We start from the raw sequence: 19369 nt of genomic DNA on the forward strand, positions 1-19369 counted from the left end.
TTAGCCATCAGAATTGTTGTCTTAAGGCCAAGAGAGATGCCAAGCAGATTTACTTTACCAAGTGGATCATCATAGCCTTGCCATATTGGTCCATTTGATTGACCTTTATAATAATTATTAATTTATTTTATTTTCGGTTGTTACAGTCGGGACAGACATGACTGGGGGATAGGACAGGGAGAAAGAATGAAAGAAAGAGAGGGAGAGAAAGAAAAATAGAGGGGAGAAGAGATAGTGAGAAAGGGGAGAAGAAAGAAAGAAAAAACAAACAAAACACCTGGATCACCTGTATGGAGAAAAAAAAACAGAAGAGAAAACAAACAAACAAAAAAGAGCAACATAATAAATACAGCACCATCACAATAAACTAGCTAGCAGTAGCTAACAGTAGATACTAAATATTAAATGTTATTGTGCAGCACGCAAGATAGACAGCGCACAATGTGCTTTGAGGTAGCAGCCAAGAAAGGTGTAGTTTGTGTCTGTGAACACCTGTGTGTACACCTGTGTGGATAAGCATGCTTGTATTCCAAAGGTTTCTCCATGTAACGGTCTGCTAGGGAGTGTGGGGAGCCATAGCCCCGTCCCCCAGGGCATGAAGCAGGTATGGAGGAGATCCAGGCCCCAGACATCCAGAGGCCCCAGAGTACGAGGACCCAAGGAGGACCACCAAAGTGGGGCAACCGTGCCACCCTCTTGGGAAGAGCTGAGTAGAGCCCCAAACAAGAGGTCACCCAGCAGCCACAGAGCAGAGGCCAGAGGGGGTTGCAGTGGCGTGCCCGCGGGCTCTGCCGGCAGCCAGCTGCGCCAGAGAGGACCGAGCTTCAGGCACAGAGGCCAGAGGCCTGAGGGCACCCCACCCCCCGGAAGGGGCCCAGCCGGGCCACAGGCGCCAGGCCCCGCCAATCGGCCACCAGGAGTGAGCCGGTACATACATGAGCGCCCAGCCCCAGTCGACAAGAACCACCAGCACACCAACGTCTGAGGGCATCAGCCACCGGCAGGGAGTGTGGTGAGGGGAGATAGGCCTCCGTACTTTGGAGGGCCTGAGATGTTCCCAGAGAGGTCGAGTCTAAGACCCAACCTGACATATAGACACAGACGAACAGGCGCACGCAGACTCAAACGTGCATTCCCACCCCCATATACACAACCAAATACTCGGCACTTACCCAACGTGTAGACAGACACAAATAGACACTGTACACACATTCACACTCCCCAAACATACTCTATATCCCAGGTCCAGGTACCCCCGCCCCCAGAGGGGCAAGCCGCACCTAGACCCAGGAGGTGTAACCCTTCTCTCTGGGGTGGAGGCAAGCGGACCGCCTCCTTATCTGCAGTAGCAGGGAGGCCCCGCATCCCAGACCCCAATCTGACGGCCAGCACCTCCTCCCAGCCCCCCAGCCCTGACGGCTAACAGAACCGGGGTGAGTGAAGACCCCAAACCTCCCTCCGCCCGCTCATATGTAGTGTTGCTGTGTGCTGTTCTAAAGTGCATTTAAAACACAGGAGGGCATGGTGCTTCCTATCAGAGAGCAGCACGGCTCCTCCCGAAAACCCTCAGTGTCTATATGCATTAAAATTGAGGGTAGGGCACCAGCGCCAGAGCTGGGTTGGAATACACCGACCATCCTCTGGATGCTGTAAAACGTGCCCACCCCCAAGGCCCTATATGTATGTGTTATGTGAGAGTGTGAGTAATGTGGATGTCTAGGTTGCAGAATAAAATTGAGGCACAGGCGGCCAGAAGGGGACAGAGGGGGAGTGCACCCTGGTGACATATTTGCACCCCAAGCCCTGCGTGTGTGGGTGGGTGTGGTAGAGCGGTAAGAGGGAGGTAGCTGAGGATGGGGAGGGAAGAAAGGGAGGGGCAAGCGGCCCCTCCCTGGGGCCGGCTCCCCCGCTGACCCCAGTAGGCACCCCCACACTCTGGAACCCACCAGAGCAAGGGGGCCCAGGCCCATCCGGATATCAATACATTTTTCAAAAAATGTCTCTCTGTGCAAAATGGGTTCAAACACATAACCAACTGTGGGATACTGTTTGTCCGTGATTTGAACCGGGAGAACAAATTATGGCAGGGTCAGCCTGATATTATTTGTATCCCACTGTAACTTATTGTATAAAGAGCTAACATCTCCAAAATGTCAGGAGTAGTTAGTTATTACAACAAGTGTTTGTGAACTAAAAATCAAGAATGTCGGATTCTGTTTGTCCGTGATTTGGAGAGCCCAGCGCGTGCTCCCGACGCAGGTAAAACCAATTCTGCAGGGGAGACCTACCTTGGCACTTGTGCAGGTGAAGCCAAAGGGAAGATATGCTTCATTATATTTTCTAGCATTTGGCTTGGGAGGAAGTTGGTTTGGAAACATATTCAGCGATGCTTCATTTCCTGCTTTGCATTTGTGCGGGTGCCCCGTCAAAAACCTGTCCATTATGCTAGCAGTGTCCAAGCATTCTTTTTTTAATTTCCTTTTCATACCACGCCCCCCATGCAATGGTTCTGCGGGCCCCACACTTTGGGAACCTCTGCATGAACGAATCACTAGTTGTGTCCAAATTCATCTGCATCCTCCTGAGGACCCGGCCTTCGCGGTCTACGTGGGCCGGGTCCTCAGAAGGTCGGGTAGGCCGGAAGTAAACGGCTGTGAAATTGGACGGTCTAGCCTTTTGATTAGCGTCACCACTGTCTCGGTGGAGTTTAATAAACTCGGCTGTCTACTCTTTGCTATCTAAAATATAACAGGACACTGGCGTAAATTCTGAACCATCTCACACTTCTGTTTAATCAGTTTTCTGTTTGACGTTTATTCAGCTGTGTGAAAACCAAGGAGGAACCCACCCGGGGGATTAATAAAGTTTTATTTTATCTAATCTAATCTAATAACTAATCTCAGCCAAACCGATTTACTTTTATTGACCACTGTGGGTTACACAAACACAGTCAAACTGGTTTAAACTGGTTACACAATGTAAAACCCATATGGTGTGCCATAAAAGCTAAGGCACTGTGTGTGTGTATGCATGTGTGTGTGTGTGTGTGTGTGTGTGTGTGTGTGTGTGTGTGTGTGTGTGTGTGTGTGTGTGTGTGTTTGTGGGTGTGTGTGGATGTGGGTGTGTTTGTGTGACTTCCTGCTGATCACAAAGAATGGCCATCTCCCCTCACCCTGTATGTGGCTCAACTTTAATGGTTCACCATATACATCCTTTACCAGATAAGGAAACCAGAATCTCACATGGAATGTGCCTGCAGTTAAACATTACAACTAATTGCCTCCCCCACATCCTAGATGTGTAGGGGAGGAACAGAAGAATATCTAAACATGCAGTTTAAGGCAAGGTTTAAAAATTTAAGTACAACAATGACAACTATTATCAAAATCAACCTAACACATGTTTTTATAAGGTTTGGAGCTACATGTGGAAAAATGTTGCCATTAATTTCAGCATGTTTTAGTCTACAAACAGCGCCCCATATTCCTAACATGCAGCCACAAAAGGAAATAACAGTATTATGTTTCCTTTCCAGCTAACATCTGCCAGACACAAACTGTGGCAAGGACGCCATGCACACACAGCGTTGTCAGTTTGCTCAGTTTCGTTTATTGTCTATGGCAGCCGACTCTGTTGTTTTGGTGCTTTGCACGCTGGAAACAGTCACTCCAAGGCTGCTGCGACACACGTCTTCCTGCTCCGCTGTCACTGAAAAAGCCAAGAAGACAGCAGTGTCATCTAACCTGACCCTGCATACCTGTGTTTTGACCTGCGAGCTCACAGTGTCACCCCTCCTCTGCAGCAGGCCAGAGACCACACCTCCGCCACACAAACAAACCCTTCACAAGCTTAAACAGCAAAAACAATGCTGAAATAGAAATAGGAAGTGGTTGGTTTATGATATTACTCATTTCTCTGACCTAAATTTGCTGTTCTTCTACTTACGTTTTTGTCTCAATGGCAGGTGGGTCACACTTTGTAAAGCCATATCCGTGAAATTATCTCCAGAACATTTAAATTTTTTTCCAACTGGGGTGTCCATATATGTTAAAACTCAGTATTGATTTGTAGCAAGATTAATCCAGGAGAGGACTACATGTTTCTGATCTGTCCTGCAGCATCCTCAAATGAAAACTTAAACATCATTTTGAAAGAGCCACATGAACCAGAATAAGCTTGTGTTTTTCTACCAACCATAAATCAGTTTTACTAAACACAACTTTTAGAAGTATGCACCGCAGGAGGCCAAGATTATAAACTAGACTTTAAAAAACAACAACAAAAAACACAGCCATGTTAATAAATTCTGAGCTTTTCTAAAACTCTAAATGACAAAAGATCCAGCAGGTTAATAGCTTGGGATTAGCAATGACATACCTCACACGATGTTGTGGCCCCACAAATAAAGCAACTCAGATGTGACTAAGAAAGACTCTAAATGAGCACGCATCATCTGGTCTCTCTCTCTTTTTTACGATTATTCGTTTCACATTTTTACCTTTATTGGATATTGTAGCAGTGAAGATAGGAAGTTAGTGAGTACGAGAGGGGGATGACGCAGCAAAAGACCACAGGTCAGACTCAAACCCAATCCCCTACACATGCTATATGGCATGTGGTCGCCTGCTCAACACTGAGCTAAAGTGATGCCCAGATGCTGGTGGCTTTGAGGCTGTTTCATAACAGTTTAATGTTTCTTTACTGACTCTTAGTAAACAACTGTGGCTAAAGTCTGAATTTCAGCGTGTGTGTATGGGTGAGAAAACATGGGGTGTGAAAGACACATTATCAGTGAGAGGAAACAAGACTGAGAACTTCTGAATGTGGATGGCTGAACTCAGACTCAGATTATTGCTAATAATACTATATATAGGTCTATATTTCGAATTCTTCTCGTTATCATTGGTTTCAATCATATACAGTCAGGTCCATAAATATTGGGACATCGACACAATTCTAACATTTTTGGCTCTATACACCACCACAATGAATTCCAAATGAAACGAACAAGACATGCTTTAACTGCAGAGTGTCAGCTTTTATTTGAGGGTATTTACATCCAAATCAGGTGAACGGTGTAGGAATTACAACAGTTTGCAAATGTGCCTCCCACTTCTTGAGGGACCAAAAGTAATGGGACAGAATAAGAACCATAAATCAAACATTCATTTTTTAATACTTGGTTGCAAATCCTTTACAGTCAATCACAGCCTGAAGTCTGGAACACATAGACATCACCAGACGCCGGGTTTCATCCCTGGTGATGCTCTGCCAGGCCTCTACTGCAACAGTCTTCAGTTCCTGCTTGTTCTTGGGGCATTTTCCCTTCAGTTTTTTTCTTCAGCAAGTGAAATACATGCTCAATCGGATTCAGGTCAGGTGATTGACTTGGCCATTGCAAAACAGTCCACTTCTTTCCCTTCAAAAACTCTTTGGTTGCTTTTGCAGTATGCTTTGGGTCGTTGTCCACCTGCACTGTGAAGCGCCGTCCAATGAGTTTTGAAGCATTTGTCTGAATATGAGCAGATAATATTGCACGAAACACTTCAGAATTCATTGTGCTGCTTTTGTCAGCAGTCACAACATCAATAAATACAAGAGAACAAGTTCCACTGGCAGCCATACATGCCCACGCCATGACACTTCCACCACAATGCTTCACTGATGAGGTGGTATGCTTAGGATCATGAGCAGTTCCTTTCCTTCTCCATACTCTTCTCTTCCCATCACTCTGGTACAAGTTGATGTTGGTCTCATCTGTCCATAGGATGTTGTTCCAGAACTGCGACGGCTTTTTCAGATGTCGTTTGGCAAACTCTAATCTGGCCTGCCTGTTTTTGGGGCTCACCAAAGGTTTACATCTTGTGGTGAACCCTCTGTATTCACACTGGTGGAGTCTTCTCTTGATTGTTGACTCTGACGCACATACACCTGCCTCCTAGAGAGTGTTCTTGATCTGGCCAACTGTTGTGAAGGGTGTTTTCTTCACCAGGGAAAGGATTCTTTGGTCATCCACCACAGTTGTGTCCCGTGGTCTTCCTAGTTTTTTGGTGTTGCTGAGCTCACCAGTGCGTTCCTTCTTTTTGGGAATGTTCTAAACAGTTGTTTTGGCCACGCCTGATGTTTTTGCAATCTCTCTGATGGGTTTGTTTTGTTTTTTTCAGCCTAATGATGGCTTGCTTCACTGGTAGTGACAGCTCTTTGGATCTCATCCTGGCAGTTGACAGCAACAGGTTCAAAAAGCAAACAGCACACTTGAAATGAACTCTGGACCTTTTATTTGTTCATTGTAATTGGGGTAATGAGGGAATAACACACACCTGGCCATGGAACAGCTGAGAAGCCAATTGTCCCATTACTTTTGGTCCCTTAAGAAGTGGGAGGCACATATACAAACTGTCATAATTCCTATACTGTTCACCTGATTTGGATGTAAAAACCCTCAAATAAAAGCTGGCAGTCTGCAGTTAAAGCATGTCTTGTTCGTTTCATTTGGAATCCATTGTGGTTGTGTATAGAGCCAAAAATGTTAGAATTGTGTCGATGTCCCAATATTTATGGACCTGACTGTATGTGCAGGGAATATTAAACAAGAGGATTTACACAGATGGGGACCTCTTGGCTTGCAGTTTTTGGCACTTTAGTCGTTCAATATGAGGTGAGACTTCCTTCTTTGGTTATAATTTGGCAGTCTATATTCACTCATTTCTTACTGTCCATTCTGTTTAAAGTTATGTAAAATAAATGAATCTTGTTACTTGTTCAACTGAATGTGATAGCACCATTTCTTTTAAAAAGCAGTGGGGCTGTGTTAACAATCTCTTAAAATTTGGCTCACATCTACTAAGGCCTTCAAGGTCAACTTAATTAATTATTGGTTGAAAATTGACAAAAAGCTTTATAACTTAGAAATTACAATTCTTACAAGTGTGGTGTCTGTTGTCAACATAAAGAATTGTACCATATGAAGATTTAAAATATCATGTCTGACTTCTCACCTCTCCTTTAAAGTCATTACATTAATCTGAATGTCAAAGTGATAATAATGTGATATAGAGCTATTTTTTGCCTGTTTTTTTACTGCCATTTTTTGTAATGACAACATGTTGAGATTTAGGGAATGATGTGAGGATTCTAAATAGCATCTTACTTAGGACCTCTGAACTAATACACTACACACAAATACACTACCAGTCAAAAGTTTGGACAGCTTTTTCTTTATTTTCATGACTCCCAAAAAGTTGATTCTGTTCATCTGGATGTAGCGTTTTCAGTGGGAGAAACATTTTGTCACTCATCCAACTGACTTCTTCAGTCTCAGCTGACTGCAGATTTCTCCAACCTTATAAACACTACATTTGCACACTGACTGAAACTAGTGTAACCATTTACATACATACCAATTTAAATATATGTGCAATGCTTTGGCTCTCGGAGGAGGCGGACCCTCTCCTTTTCCACCCTCTCCTTCCCTTATCTTCCCTGCTGCTTCTATGTCCTTATCTGGTCTCGTCTGACTCTAACCCTGAGAGATCCTCTCATTCTTGCTCTTGTTCTCTAAACCTAAAGAAGAAGAACTTGATCAACTGGTCTCTTAATGCAACTGACACTATTCTCGACAAGAAGCCTGGGTTCGGGAGAGCCCGAGTGTCCTGGAGAGATGTTCCCTGCCGGATACATGACGGACGGGTGGCAGAAGTGGCACGTCGTGTGCCTAGTGGGTCTGTCTATTGAGGACATTGAAGACAGCTACCTATTCGGCACCATGATAATTGGGCTCTTGCTGATTGGAGCTGGCTTGGCCCTGGCTTATCGGAAATTGAAGAAAGCGGTGCGTGCTGTTCAAAACCCCACAAGGCTTGCCGCTTTGATCGAAAATGTGGGAAGAGCTGTGAGTACTCAGACTGTTCTTAGTGAGTGCAATATGGGAAGATCTTGGAGGAGCTCACGGCTCTTAAACGGGAGATACAGCTGGAGACCAGTGATGGACGCTAAGAACAACTGTAAAATTGACGCAGTCTGTTCGTTCTAAAACAACATAGCCAACATTTTTCATGCGGCCACCCCCCACCACGCCTGACGGCGCCAGCTGGATGCTCGAAGGCAGAGGCTGACAATGTTTGAAGGTTGATGCCGACGAGAACAACAACAATTCTTCCAAGAGATACGATAATGAGAACGAACTGCCTCTCTTGCCCGATCCCTCAAGGCCACCTGCGTAGGCTGCGGAATGTGCTTAACAGGCAAAAGGACACTTTCTCAGGCTGAACACAGGACACGCACGTACACATGTACACAGATACTGATACGCCCTCACCGTTACTCTCCCTTCCCCGAGTCTAACACCTCCTCCTATGCTTACCTCCCATCCGATGTGGACAGCGGATCAGCTGGAGGGGCGATCGAAAGACTGCAGCGGTCCCAGATCCAGCTGTACACACTGGAATATTCTCCCATGTTGCTTGTCTGTGTTCTATTGCGTGTGATATCTGTGCATTCTTTTTCTCCTGGATTGCCCTTCTGTGTTACATATTTCACCGTTTTTCCTTTTGCTACCTATCCTGACCTGTCTCCCCAATGTGATGTTTGTGTATGGTATGTACGGTCGGCAAGGTATGTCAGCTCACGGCATCCACAGCTAAGAAGTTAATTCACCATGCGATCGTCCACTTTCCGTCCAATCTTGGCCCCACAGTTAGTACATGCATATCAGATGGCCAAGTCTTCCAAACTTCACAACTCATCGCCAGTTTATGTTATGTTCCCTCCTGTGGTGTGAGTACACTAAGTACGGCTTATACAGAGGCAGACAGATAAACACGTTTGCTGTTTACATCTTCTTCTTCTCTGTCAAAGGGTTTATTGGTAGTTGGCAAACAGGAAAATGGTGCATTACATTCTGCCTTAAAAACCAAAATATGACCTGATAACTTTCAACTGGTTGATTTGTTTCTTGCGAAATAAATCAACCAAGTCCAGTTTCACTTTCATATTGTCAAGCTTTTTGATCAGTTGTCTTCTTTCAGCATCATACTTCTGACAATAAAACGTGTTCTATTGTTTCCTGTTCTCTACTGCAGTCACACTCACCTGCGCGGTGTTTTTCTATTAAAAGTAATGTGCTATTCAAACCACTGTGTCCATATTTTGTTCTGTATTCTACTCTTGATCTCCGTCCTACTAACACTAATATCCATATCCACTATCGGTCTCCTTGTTGCTTCCTTTGCTGTCCTATCTGCCGTTTCATTTCCCTTAACTCAATGATACGCTGGTACCCATAAGAATGTGACCATAAGCCCCATCATAATAACTCTGAATAATGTTTGCTGGGTCTCTATCAGAATGTCAAGTCTGCAGTCTGAGTGACTGTCTTGCAAACTGGCCAGTGGTGAACTTGAGTCTGAGCATATCACATATCTCAGATCAGATCTCTTGTATCTTCAATCCACTAGACAGCTAACAATATTGATCCCATTTCTCCTGTGTATGCTGATAAATCGTCACTGATCCTTTTTCCTACCTTCATATTATATTCAGGAACAATAAATGCTATCCCGCTTTTGTTGGCTGTATTCTTTGATGCATCTGTGTAGATTTTGACATAACTGTAAAACTGATTAATATATTCCTGCACTGTATGTGAATTTCAGATAAAACCCCTATCCTTGTTCTTTTTCTTTAATACTGTGAAATCTACTACTGCATCAGGGAGTATCCATGGTGGTATTGTAGGCAACGGTACTGACTGACTTATGTTGATCTTGTCCAGATTAAGTTCAGCTGCTTTCTGTCCCACTGTCCACCCAAAGCTCTTCAATACTTTTTTCTTTTTCCCAGCATGGTTGGAAAATAGTTTTTGTTGGATGATCTTGACTATGTCCTTGTAAACTTCAGTGTCAGTTGCTCTCTTCTTATTTGTAATGGCATTTCTCCCATTTCTACCTGCACTGCTGCTGCTGAAGTTGTTTTGAATGCACCTGTGCAAAATCTTAACGCTTGATATTGGATACCATCTAACTTACGAAGACTTGTGCTGGCAGCAGAATTATATACTATACACCCACAGTCTAAAACTGATCTAATTAACCCAGTATATATAGCTTTCAGAGATTTTCTATCAGTCCCCCATTCAGTTCCTACTAAACACCTCATTATATTTAACATGTATAGTTCATGTCACCCTTTCATCAAACCATAACCCCCCAAATTTAAATTGTTTTACCCTTTCCAATTCTTGTCCATATAATCTGACCTTGATGTCATTCCCAACTCTTTTCCTTGTAAAAACCTTTATTTTAGTCTTATTGTAATTGGCCTCGCAATAAGTCTGACTAGCTATCCAAACAGCTAAACATGAACCCAGGAACTCCAGACAGTAGATGAAATCTTATGAAGTTTACTGGTTCTTTCATTTTGTGAAACTGCAACAATGAAGCATATACGGAAATGTACATTACTTATCTCTACTGTTAACAACAATATGTGCCTTAACACAATGACCTAACAAAGAAGCTAGCATGACGATTAGCACCGTAAATTAGCATATGAACTGGCGATCTCATTTACATATGAATAGCGCAAAGACAACACTTGGAGTGTCTCATTGCTTTTTACCATTAAATACTGACAGACAATGCTTTAACAAACACCCAAAAGAAGGACATGAATGTGGAGCGGCCATCTTGAAACAGCATAGCAAGAAAACATCATCTTCTTGCCTAACTCTTCTTCTACTGTGATAAAATATCGACTTAAAGCGGCCACTGGGTGGCACATTTTACTAACATTTAAAACAGAAAATTAACCAAGCAGTAACATAACACTTATCAACTGAGAATTTAAACCCCATTTATGTGACCACTGTTCTATTTCTGCGATTGCCCCCTGTACTTTCTTTACCAAAAAGTCTAACCTTCTTCCTCTTGCACACATTGCCCCACCATCTGCAAAAAGTGAAAAAAACAAAACAAAAACCCCATCCCACGCTTTATGTTCTTAAACACATCATTTATCAGCAATGAAAACAATAATGGGCTAACTATGCTCCCTTGTGGCGTTCCATTTTCTACTGGCAAACTCTCTGAATAACTCCTCCCAATCCTTACCATTATTCATCTTCCTTCCAAAAAAATTCTTAATCCATCTGAACATTCAACCATTTATACCAATTTCCATCATTTTAAATAATAGACCTTCCCTCCACATCATATCATATGATTTCTCTATATCAAAAAAGACCACCAGCACACTCTCCTTATTCACTTGTGCCTTCCTTATCTCATGTTCTAAACATAATGCTGGATCCATTGTACCACTCCCTCTTCTAAAACCACTCTGGTACTTAGTCAAATATCCTTTCTTTTCTACATAGAACACTAATCTTTCATTTATCATTCTCTCCATTATTTTGCAGATGTTGGATGTTAAAGCTATTGGTCTGTAGTTTCCTGGCTTTGTATCACCCTTCCTTGGTTTACGTATCGGTATTATCATTGCCTCCTTCCAGCTTTGTGGCAGCTTCCCTCCCTCCCAAACTCTATTATACAATTCCAATAAAATGTCTTTAGCTGAATCTCTCAAGTGACTTATCATTGTGTAACTAATCTGATCCTTCCCAGGTGGTGAGAGGTTACATTTCCTAAGTGACCAGTTCAATTCTGTCTTTGTAAATGGCATATTCAATGAATCATTTGTGTCGTCAACTTGCTGCAGTATCTCCCTATTCTCTGCTAGTTAACTTTCTCTTCCCCTTTGACCTTCTTTACTAATATTACTTAAGCTTTAGATTTTGCCATCATATCTGCCTTTTCTTCTTCTTTTACTGCTGTGATTTCCTCTTCACTTAATACTGGATACCCATATTTCTTTGTAATGCCTTTCATCCTTCTGATCATTGACCATACCTTATCAATGTCTGTCTCTCTTTCCACAGAATTACAAAAGCTCCTCCAACTGTCGCTCTTTGCAGTTTTAATGGTTCTTCTTACAATAGCTTGTGATTTTTTATATTTAACAAAATTCTGATAATTCTAATTTCTTTTTAACATCCTGAAAGCTTTATTTCGGCACTTAATTGACACTTAATCTGACACTAATGTGAGATCAATTGATGATTCTGTCCCATCCCTACTATTGATTCTTGTACTGCTTCCATCATTTAGGCACACCAAGTTTTTAACTTCCATTAACTCTTCAATGACCGCTCCATTTTGGTCATTGTAATCTCCCCATAATGTGCTATGAGCATTGAAATCCCCACATCAAATTACTTTCCCCCCTAAGTGCTCCCCAAGTTCTTCCAGTACTTCCAATGACAGTCTTCTATACGGGTTATAAAATGTACTAGCTTTATGCTTCCATTTTCTGTCCAAATTTCAACTACAATATACTCCAACTGTGTTCCTTCTTTCAATACTCAATACTGAACTCCCTCTTTCATAAATATAACACACCCTCCCCCTCTATCCCTCCGAATACTCTCATACGCTTTAATAACAAAATGCAAACTTGGTCTGAGCCAGGTTTCCTGAATACAGATACTATGTGGTTTCTTTCTAAGATTCTTAATAAATCCTTTAAAGTCTTGCCCATTCGCTATTAAACTTCTAGCATTCCACTGTATAACTATCAGACTGTCCTCTTTCCTGGTCCTCCTGCCTTCTCATCAGTCTCTTATAAACCTGCTCCCAGGATATATCTTTTATACCCCCAAAAATTCTTTGCCCCTTTCACAATTATTTTTAATCTTCTCTGTTTTGTGTTTAACTTGGTCACTGCATATGCAATGAACAAAATCATCCTCTCCACTGCGATTCTGGATGGGTTTCGTCAATCTGTCATCAGTCAGCTGTTGAAAATTGTTGAACCTGTCCCTTCCCATCTTTTGCCTTTTTCACTTTCTTGACAGCTTCTGCATAACTTATGTTTTGTACTGCTTTGACTTGCTCTATTTCCACCCCTGCCCTCCTAACTGCACATCCCCCGTATGTCACCCTGTGTTGCCCATCACAGTTACAACACTTATCCTGTACACTGTCACATTCATCATACGTGTATTCACCCCCACACTTTGGGCACCTCTGTTTCCCCTTGCACACCGCTGCGACATGCCCATATCTCTGGCATTTATAACACCTGAAAGGAGGGGGAATATACAGCCTTACTGGAAAACTCATGCACCCTATCTCAACTCTCCCAGAAAGTACTGGTTCTTGGAATTCCAGCATTACAGACACACTGTCAACTCTTTCCCCATTGACTATTCTCATCAGTCTTTTAATCCTGCTGACCTCGCTGCCAGAAATACTGCATCTAATCTTCCTCTATTGGGATGCTTGTGATTACTCCTCGCACCACTTTAAACTCCCCCAACACTTTTCTCTCTCTCACTGTCTTTTTGCAGATACTCTAAGTATTTAACATTTTATTTTTCTGTTCTTCTGTCTTAACGGTTATCAACAAATTTCCATCTCTGAGTACTTTAACTAATGTCACCTCTCCAAAATTATTTTTCAGCTCTCTTGACAAAACTATTGGGCTAACTTGCACCCCCTCATCCTCCGGCCTAAATTTCAACATTATTTTAAACTCTTCTCTGACAATCCTTTTCTCTGACACTCCCCTCATCTGAACTATTCCCTTCCAAACTTCATTTGTTGCCCTGAGTTCCTACCATACTTCCATCCTCTCTTCCTCTTCTCCCTCTCCTCGCCCCTCTCCCACTATGAACCGGTGTTCCAGATTAACTGGTGTTGGTCAAACAGATGTGCGGTAGACTTGCTTTTAAGGAGCTGCTACCGACAAACCAGCAAATAAACACTAAATATTTCATCTTTGACATTTGGAAGGTTACCTTCAACACACTCCATCAGTCTTATTGCTGGTGTCGCGAGTTTACCTGGTGATATTCTCATATACTCTCACAAGCTCAACTCATCACACTGGCTCTGTTTATTACTAATCACTGTGTAACTGGCTGCTATATATTCACAGTAACTGTCCTCTCCTTACAAATATTTATTAAATTAACCACACTAATACAGACTGTCTATAACTACCAACTCTCTCCAGCCATGTTGATGGCTTATTGGCTTATTGGCTTATCATTTTCAGCCTGTATTGGCTGAAAATGTTCATTTCCGGAGAAAAGACAGGTAGACTCTGCTTCACTCTCTGTGCGGTAGAGTATCACTTCCTGTTCCTGCTCAAACACAGTGGTGTTTTTGAGTAGCTTATCTGCTTAGCAATTTAATTTAAAACTTTTAGATACATTCCTTTTCCATAGTATAATCTTCACGTGCTTCATCCGAAGCACACTTTCTGTGTACTCACTACCTAATTTATAGCCAAAGTATTCACTCACTGTGTCTTAACTGTTTCGCTAGCTTAGCTTAGCTCGTAGCCAACTCGCTAGCAGCATGGCCTCTTCACCTGTCCCTCCTGCACTGTTCAATAGATGTCTTTATCAGAGGCGGAGCCAGTCATTTGAAACACCCGGGGCTTAGCCCTAAAGGGTAATATGCATGTGGGATCTTTTTTTTTTTTTTTTTTGGGGGGGGGGGTTAGAAATGACTGAAAGATGACTTCATATAGGGAAAAATATATATCACATATGCAGTACACCTTAAACTAGTTTTTTAATTAAGCAGCAAGGCAGAACAAAGTCAGGGCTGTATCAAGACACGAGGACTGAACCCCAATTCAACCAGACCCAGAACTGATCCGGAATTAAAACAGGACTACTACAGTTCAAAATCAGGACTACTTAGGACTTAACCAAGACAGAACCAGAATCAGAACTAGATGATAGTAGCACTAAAAATCATCATAGACCTGCACTACACGCATTTTTTAATTCTACCAAAGTACACTATATAGATTCAGAAAAGTTTATATAATTATTTAGCCTTGTTGTGCAAACAAGCCTGCATAACTTAATAAATATAGAATTTAAAAAATAACAAACCTAAAAAGAAACACTAGGTACGAGATACATGAGTACCTATGATACGGTGATACTTTTGGTAAACAACCATTTGACTAACATGTGTGTCTCACCTGCTCTTGTTCCATCTCCCTCCCTCTCTGCTCCTCTGTCGTCCTCTCTGTTCCTGTCTCTCCCTCTCTGTGCTGACAATCATCAAATATACAGTTGAAACCAGATATTTACGTACTCTTCAGATAAAAACACAAACACTTTTTTAATTGTAACATCAAATCAGACTAAATGTTTATTTTTTTAGATTGATAAATATAAAAAACATATTTGTTAACTTTAAGAGTAAAGAGAGAAACTATCTGTATTTCTTAAATGTAAATGGCACCAAATTGTATTCAAAATTGAGCCACACTTGTGGAGCTCCACAATTCTTTTCCTGGTGTTTTGGTTGACATCTCTTGATTTTCCCATTTCAAAGAAACAGGCTCTGTGTTTTGCCTTATATGCATCCACAGGTGTGCCACCAATTTACTCACATGGACTCTACTAACCTATCAGAAGCTTCTTCAGCTCAGAATGGAATCGTCTGGAGTTTTCTTATTAATTAACAATAAACTTAGTGTATATGTACTCCTAAATTTGATGAAAGTGATAGACAGCTCTGTCTCTTTATTCTGACATTTAACTAATTCAAAAGATATTTCAATATTTATTTATCCAAAAAAAGTTTACTCTAAATTGATGTTGTACAGTAAAAAAAATGTTCTTGTGTTTTCCATAAAGTGTATGTAAATATCTGGTTTAAACTGTGAATATACTGCTGTGTACTGTACATTACTGAAACAGATTTATTTAGCCGTGGAGGGAAACAACTGAAAATATGAAATAAACACACATGTAAGCTAAGACTCTCTAAAGAAACAGCATTGTTGTTGTTCGGCTTTTCATTTCGCCATTTGTTGATTCACTTGAAGAACACGTAACGTAATATGGGTCAAGTGATCAGTTTGATATCAATCTTTCGTGATACACCGTCATATTTACATTATTTGTACAGTACGAATGATTTGCTTTGGTACCTGGTCGAACTTCAGTTCTCCTCTGTCTGCCTCGCTGCGCTTCTCCAACAGCGCACTCCAGGTAGCAGCTGCCCCGCCTCGCTTAGTGTCTGAGCTCGGATCATACCAATATTAGGGGGAATTTACGCACAGTCGTAAATTCCCACAGTGTGCACTATGCGCTTCGAATATTGTGTGTAGTTTTTTGTTTTATACAGTTGTCAGCCAGGCATCTAACTATGAAAAAATTATACTCCAACAGACCCCGGGCTTCTGAAAAAACAACCCGGGCTTAAGCCCAGTAAGCCACCCCCCCGCTCCGCCACTGGTCTTTATTATGATACTTTGCAAAAATGAAATCTTTAAGATACTTTAGTATAAATGCTTTGTGAAATCAGCTTCTTTATAAAATTGTCTTAATACGAAAGTGGATTTGTGTGGTATAGAAGTAGTTACATGAATACAGGCTTTAAGTGAAAACTCCCAACTTTAATTTTAGGGGCTGAACATTGAGAAAGTACAGCACTTTTATACACTTTCCTATTTTGTGCAGGTAGAAAATATTTGTTCAGAATAACATATCTTTTTAATCTTTAGAAAGACTCCTGTGAGCTTGAATATGAAAGATTTTCTTCTTTGTGAAGACCTTTGCTGCAGCTGTCTTCAGCTTCTGGTCTTTCTGTGTTTAATTTGGTCTTCAACAGAAATGTAGTTCAGATTGAAATCAGGTTCTCCTGGCTTACTTTCACATCATGTTTTCACATCATGATGATAAGATAAGACTTTACTGAACCCATGGCGGGGAAGTTTGTGCGTTACCACAGCTCAGGTAAAGATAGCAGAAGAATACAAGAGTATACCAAGAAAATAAAATCAAGACATACAAAAGAAATTTTTGGGTTTTTTTCTTCTTAACACTGACCTAGAAAAAAAGTTAGTTGCAAAAATACTTCCAGAGGCCCAACTCAGTATGTAAATTGAGTGAGTTTCTAATTCTTGCAATTTTTTATACACATTAGATATACGCTGTAAACTATACAGGAACATCTACACACTTGCTAAATTGTACAGTAACTTTGAAACAATAACAATCATGCTATTCTTATATTCTCCACTAGGTGTCAGCAGTGAACCGTGGCAAATTGTGCTTTGAGCAACAACTCATGCAAATTCTCAGACGAATGCTGTCCTTCACATCCGTGGCAACTATAGGTGGCTCAGCAGTATAGAGAGAAAAAGCCCGAAGTGTTTGATGATAATGTTCTATAGGGAAAAAAAACACAACTTTCTACATCACAGATTTCTTAGAAAAGTAACATCTTAAATAAGATGTGTTTCAACACTACCTATTTGATGCAGTGAGAAAGGGGGGTGCTGTCATGTCAGCCTTTTTACAGAGAATGGTAACATTTACATTAGTTCGCATCAGATTAGCTTACAGCTTAGTTAGCATCACTTCAGAGGATGATCCAGAGCGATATGCAACCAGGGTGCTGCTCCAAATGCAGCTGAGCACTGACTCAAATTTGCCAGCAGAAGAATTTTCAACATGTAGCAACAGTTTATACATTTGTGGATTTGTGCAAAAAATTTGACATGCTTTGTGTGTATCAGGTGATTCATGCACACAAGGTTTTGTAAATGAGCCAGAGGGATGTTATGTGTATTTTTAGACATTTGCAGGTGAAAACCATGCAAGTGAATATGTTACAAATTTAATGGCAAACCATCGATTTAGAGTGAGCATCCAGGTGCTGAGGGAAGGTTTGAGGATCACCATCAGTATTCCAACTTCGAAGTCCAAGGATGCCTGTTTAAAATTTGATGAAACTCCATCCAATGGTGCTCGAGATATTCCAGTCTTTACCAAATAAGTGTACCTACTAACAGGCCTGAATGTGCAACAGTCATCATTAGAGCACATTGTATCATCATAATATTGCATCGGAATAACATTCTATTGGATAAGATTAAATGTTAAATGCTTTTGGTTTAATTCCACCTAAATGAAACTTTCATGTAAGCTTAAAATGTCAGTGACATAAGTATATTTATGAAGGTTCTTTAACCTCCTAAGATCCGAACTCTCCCCCGACATGCATTTTTAATTTCTCTTTGATATTTGGGCATATCGGGGCCTGATGAATGTAAAAACAAAGAATTACCAGATTTTTTTTTTCAACCTTATTTTTGTTTTTAAGAAAAATAAGAGCCACATATGAGGATATTCGTTTAAAATTTTGATAGAACAGTAGAAGTATAATGCCCTCGTAAGTGGATATCAGGCCCATGTAGAGCAAAATTGAGTATTTTAGTCTAAATAACCCAAAATGTGATGTCCACATATGTGGACGCCAGGTCCTAGGAGGTTAAAAGTCCTGGTACTTCTGCATGAAAGCCCAACATAATGTTTGAACTTAAAATGATCACAAACAAAAATGTGACAAAGACTTAACCTCTACATTAGACGCATGATGACACCCACAGTGACTCTTCCATCTCACTCTGTCTCCTTCACATTAGGAGCTCACTTTAGAGATTATTGTGAACTGTGATTCTATTTACACACAAATGCTTCTAATGTTTCAGTGTTTCAGGAAGCCCATGTGTTTGTGCTCAGCTGTAAAGAGGAATAATCCAGTAGCTAACAACAGCTGCTACTGAGCCTTTCTGCCATTCAGTGATACTAGTAAACTAGTTTGCTATTGTAGCTCTTGAAACTAGTCCCACTTAATTTTGATGATACAAATGTATTAGGATTTACATTATTGATATTTTAATATAGATACACTTTATGCATTTTTGAAAAAAAAAAATAGCTCAGTGGTGGAATTTAACTCAGTTGTCTCAAATATTATTTTGTTAAAATTCAAGGTATGTATTTCTATTTTACATCATTTATACCTGTGTAACTGTCTCACAGACACATTTATATTCAGTGACCACTGTCTGAAAGCCTTAGTTAGGTTTAAGTGCAATATCACCTACACTGTAAAATGTAATATTGTGTTTAATTAAAAATATTAAATAGGCTGAACTCAATTTTTATCAATTTGTTATTAGAACTCAATTTAAATAAGTTACCAGTACTTTTTATGCAAAAACGCTGATAAATTCGATTAATTTGAGTTGTCCTAACTTAGAAAAAACTAAGTAAGCTGGAAGTTTTGCTTCTCTGTGCGCAAGGATGAAAGATGTGTTTTGAAAATGCCACGTGACTACCGTCCTCCTCCCTCGCGGATCAGTCCGCATGTTCACGGTGCATTCTTTATGGAATATGTTGAGCAAACCTGGAGAAGCTTCAGCTCAAGATACAGTGGCTTGCAAAAGTATTCGGCCCCCTTGAACTTTTCCACATTTTGTCACATTA

The sequence above is a fragment of the Pelmatolapia mariae genome, linkage group LG13, assembly GCF_036321145.2.
Source record: "Pelmatolapia mariae isolate MD_Pm_ZW linkage group LG13, Pm_UMD_F_2, whole genome shotgun sequence".
Classification (NCBI taxonomy): domain Eukaryota; kingdom Metazoa; phylum Chordata; class Actinopteri; order Cichliformes; family Cichlidae; genus Pelmatolapia; species Pelmatolapia mariae.